Below are 5070 nucleotides of genomic sequence, written 5' to 3' on the forward strand. Positions count from 1 at the left end.
AAGAAAGGACCTTCGACCGACAGTGTCCAAGGTCCAATATCAAGAACTCAGGTCATCCTAATCAACTCTTCGATGACCAGCTTGCTTATGTACCTCATGGGATTCTATAGTTTGAATGAATCCCTCCATCAGGATAAAGCCAAATACCTATCCAGATTCTTCTGGGCGGGGAAGGACAACAAGCAGAAATACCATATGGTGAGATGGTCTGAGATCTGCAAACCCAAGGACCAAGGTGGCTTGGGCATTATCTCATCCAACGGATGAACATTACCCTCCTATCCAAATGGCTATGGAGGATTACCTCAGGGGAGGGTAGGCTCTGGTTGGATATCATCCGCGCAAAATATTTGCGTGGTTAGGGCCTAGCTTTTGCATAGAGATCGGGGGGTTCCCAATTTTGGCAAACGATCATCCAACTATTGCCGGTCCTTCGCATTGGTTCTTCCATTTCGGTTGGTGCTGGCACCAACACCCTATTTTTGTTAGACCACGATGGTTCATCCCCAACCCTTCGCCATCCGGTTTCAACACTATTCAACATATGTGCGGACCCTAACCTAATCATCGTTGCCGCCCTTAATGATCTGGGTAGCATCGCATTGCGGCATACCTTCGGTCACATAGAGCGGGACCTCTGGGATGACCTTATCGCTTGTGTGGCTCTCCACACACTGGCGCTCAGGCTGGATACGGGTCGGTGGGACCTCGAGCCAACGGACCTATTTTTCGCTAGATCGCTTTATCGGGAGATCCTTCTGACCCCCAGGCCTGGTAGAACTTAATCTCCTTTGGGAGATCAAACTACCCTTGAAAATTAGGATCTTCATGTGGTAGTTAGTCAGGGGCCTCCTCCCCTTAGGCACGGAGGTACTGAAACACCCACAATGCGGCTATATCTCCCACGTGTCGGGGCACGACTTAGAGGCATAGCCGCATGGTAGGTTTGTCGCAAGAGGGGTAATCTTCACACATCCCATGTACTGAATAAGAAAGGGATAAAGAGTTGTCTTACAATCGCCACTTCACACAAATACAAGTTAAACATACATCATCCATAATACAATCAAGGTCCGACTACAGAACCAAAGTAAAAGAAGACAACCCCAAGTGCTATATCCCCGATCGCCCCGACTAGGCTCCACTACTGATCAACTGGAAACGAAACAACACAACGAACACGGCCTTCATCGAGCTCCCATATGAGCTCAGTTGCGTCACCTGCACCGGTATCATCAGCACCCGCAACTGTTTGGAAGTATCTGTGAGCCACAAGGACTCAGCAATCTCACACCCGCGAGATCAAGACCATATAAGCTTATGGGTAGGAAAAGGGTAGTGAGGTGGAGCTGCAGCAAGCACTAGCATATATGGTGGCTAACTTACGCAAATGAGAGCGAGAAGAGAAGCAAAGCACGGTCGTGATCTAGAAGTGATCAAGAAGTGATCCTGAAACTACTTACGTTCAAGCATAACACAAGAACCGTGTTCACTTCCTGGACTCCGCCAAAAAGAGACCATCACGGTTACACACGTGGTTGATTCATTTTAATTAAGTTAAGTGTCAAGTTCTCTACAACCGGACATTAACAAATTCCCATCTGCCCATAACCACGGGCACGACTTTCGAAAGTACAAACCCTGCAGGGGTGTCCCAACTTAGCCCATCACAAGCTCTCACGGTCAACGAAGGATATTCCTTCTCCCAAGAAGACCCGATCAAACTCAGAATCCCGGTTACAAGACATTTCGACAATGGTAAAACAAGACCAGCAAGACCGCCCAATGTGCCGACATCCCGATAGGAGCTGCACATATCTCGTTCTCAGGGCAACACCGGATGAGACATCCTACGAGTAAAACCAAACCTCAAGTTTCCCTGAGGTGGCCCCGCAGTCTACTCGGTTCGGACCAACACTTAGACAAGCATTGGCCCGGGGGGGCTTAAAATAAAGATGACCCTTGGGAGCGCGACTCCCAAGGGAAAAGTAGGTGGTGGTGAGGCAAATGGTAAAACCAAGGTTGGGCCTTGCTGGAGGAGTTTTATTCAAAGCGAACTGTCAAGGGGTCCCCATAACACCCAACCGTGTAAGGAACACAAAATGGAACATAACACCGGTATGACGGAAACTAGGGCGGCAAGAGTGGAACAAAACACCAGGCATAAGGCCGAGCCTTCCACCCTTTACCAAGTATATAGATGCATTAATTAAATAAGAGATATTGTGATATCCCAACATATCCACGTTCCAACATGGAACAAACTTCAGCTTCACCTGCAACTAGCAACGCTATAAGAGGGGCTGAGCAAAAGCGGTAACATAGCCAAACAACGGTTTGCTAGGAAAGGTGGGTTAGAGGCTTGACATGGAAATATGGGAGGCATGATATAGCAAGTGGTAGGTATCGTAGCATAGCAATAGAGCGAGCAACTAGCAAGAAAAGATAGAAGTGATTTCGAGGGTATGGTCATCTTGCCTGAGATCCCGCAAGGAAGAAGAACGAGTCCATGAAGAAGACAAACGGACGTAGTCGAACGGATCCTCACAAAGGTGACGTTAACGGGACTACCCGAAGAACCGACGCCGGAAAGAAGCAAACAACATAGTAAACAACCATCACATAAACATGGCATGATGCGCAACCAAGTATGATGCATGTCCGGTTTAATGAGGCATGGCATGGCATGGCAAAATGCACAAGCAAAACTACAAGTTAAGTGCAGCTCAATTTGCAACGAGTTGGATATTGCTGGAACACCACATTTGATTATTTAGTTCGATCTCGTTTATGTACCCAACAATATTAAATGTTCTTAAACATGGCAAGGGGGTGAAGCAAATGAAAACTACCTATCTAGGCAAGTTTAAATGAGGCCGGAACAACAAGCAACAAGTCCGGAAAATCCTCATGTGCATAATTATGGATTTGGTACTGTTCTGCCCTAAACACAATTTTAGAGTTATTAAACATGCAAAGTAAATACACCATGTTAAACTAGGCATTTTTCTACCCCATTTACATATAGAGTTTATTTAAAACCGAGCCACAGTTAATTAGTTATGAAATAAAGCATTTTAGCATGGCAGTAGGCAAAATATAAGCAAACACCATTTTAGACATATTTAACATGCATGAAAGTGGCATATTATGAAACTATATGAAATTCTAGTCATTTTACATGTTTAAATCATTTTAAGCCGATGCACGATTTTTTAGTTATTAACAATTTGAAACAAGGGCATTTTCTGTAATTATGCATGCACAAGAAAAAATTGATAAATTCGCAGAACGGAAAAAATGTCTATGGGCGGAAACACAGCAGGCTGGCCCAACATGAGGGAAAGAGAGAGAAAAAAAGGAGGGGCGCGGGGTGCCCTCACCATGGGCTTCAGCCCAGGAGTTGGAGGGGAGGCCGCTGGGACTGGCGCGGCTGTGACCCAGCCGACGCTCACGGTCAACGGGGCCAGATCGAGCGTCTCCTTGACGCGGCAGAGAACGAACAAAGCGGCACATTGCAGGCAGAGTCTTCGCGGGCGCATGATGTGACTTGGCAGCAGGGAGGCGGCGGGTGAGTGAGGCGGCGCGCAGGTCCCGGCGGCGGCGTGCCGAGCGGAGGCCGATGGAGGCGGGTCCGGCGACGGCTTGCGGGCGGAGCTGAAGAAGGCAACACCCACCATTGCGGCGGCACGATAGCAAGGCGCAGAACCAGCACGGGGGCAAGGATGACGACCTCAGGTCAGGGGAGCTCGGGTGCAGGGGAGGCATTGTTCTTCGTCCTCCCGCTCGATGCAGAGGAGGCGACGACGCGGGACTGCGCAGCGGGACTTGGAGGCCGAAGCAGGAGAGGTTCGAGGCGGTAGCGGCGATGCATGAGAGCGGCGAAGGCGACCTGCGGTGCTCCCGCGCCGCGCTCGCCGGTGTGGCGGAGGAGGCCAGGACGGAGAGGTCGCCGGGGCCCTAGGCGGTGGAGGTCGTCGGAGGGCGCGGTCGCCGGCAGCAGGCCGACCTCCTGCTCGAGGACGGAGACACGCGAGGTGGTGCTTCGGCACAGGAATTACGAGGCGACGGTTCGACGTGCTCGGGAACGAGGGGATGCGGGAGCTGCTACTGCTTGTCGGCGTCGTGTGCTGGTCATCGGCAGGGCTTTGGTGGAGACAAAGTCGATGCGGCAGCCATGGCGACGTTCCTGTGAACAAAGTGTGAGTGAGAGGAAAACTGAGTGAAAGAGAGGGATCCAGAGGGAAACACCATGGGGAGGAGGAGACATCGGGGAGTTGGTGCCTGGTGCCCACGGCGACGTCCTCCTGGACGGCTGGATCGAGGGGCTTGGGCGCTCGTGAGACGGCGTGGTGATCTGGTAGGAGCTCGAGGTGGGGAGGCCGAGATGGTTTTTTTGGATCAGGGGCGCGACATGGTTGGTTGGGCACGGAGAGCAAGGGGAAAGTGGCGGCGGATCTGGGCAGGTGGGATCCCGATATGGATTAGGTGGAGTGGCGGCGGCGACGAGTGGATGGGACAAGGTGCCTAGAATTTAGGGTTTGTCTAGAAAATGGACAAAGCGGACTATATATAGCAATACAGATCAGTTTAGGGCGGTTAGGTCCCTCCGATCGTAATCGGGCGGCCCGAGATAATTAGGTTAGGAGAGTCCAGTTAACAAAACGGAGATGGTTTAGGGATGTTTGGGGACGAACTGGACCCAACGGTGACGACTGCTCGGGTCGGGTTCGGGGAAGTTTCGGACACGCACGCGAGGGGGTTTATGCACTGAGAAAAGAAGGGTTTTCGGACCGTGCGATCGCATCAGACGGCTCCGGATGCGAAGTGGGGTAGGCATGGGCCTAGGTGGACTGTGGAGAGCGGGTTGGTCTGGGAGAAGAGGGGAGAGATGCAGCCCGACACAGTGTGTGCCGACCGAAAACGTCCAACGAAAAGACCGGCTATACTGCCGCTATAGTTATCCGTTGGGGGCATCAAGCAGACTCCAAATCCGATGAAACTTTATAGGCGGTCTATCTACAGTGTAATAAGACCACACGCCAACTTTCATCCCATTACGAGAACATT

The 5070-nt window shown here is 51.0% G+C and overlaps 1 long non-coding RNA gene across 1 annotated transcript; it reads right to left on the bottom strand.

Annotated features, from left to right (window-relative positions):
• Nucleotides 1-966: 966 nt before the first annotated feature.
• LOC147986171 (uncharacterized) lies at nucleotides 967-3891 on the bottom strand. Its single transcript, XR_015617072.1, has 2 exons — nucleotides 3384-3891; nucleotides 967-2567 (listed from the first exon to the last, which is right to left on the bottom strand). It is a non-coding gene; the product is annotated as an uncharacterized LOC147986171 (long non-coding RNA).
• Nucleotides 3892-5070: the final 1179 nt, after the last annotated feature.

The sequence above is a fragment of the Triticum urartu genome, chromosome 2A (genome assembly GCF_056163025.1).
Source record: "Triticum urartu cultivar PI428250 chromosome 2A, HENAU_Tu73, whole genome shotgun sequence".
Taxonomy (NCBI): domain Eukaryota; kingdom Viridiplantae; phylum Streptophyta; class Magnoliopsida; order Poales; family Poaceae; genus Triticum; species Triticum urartu.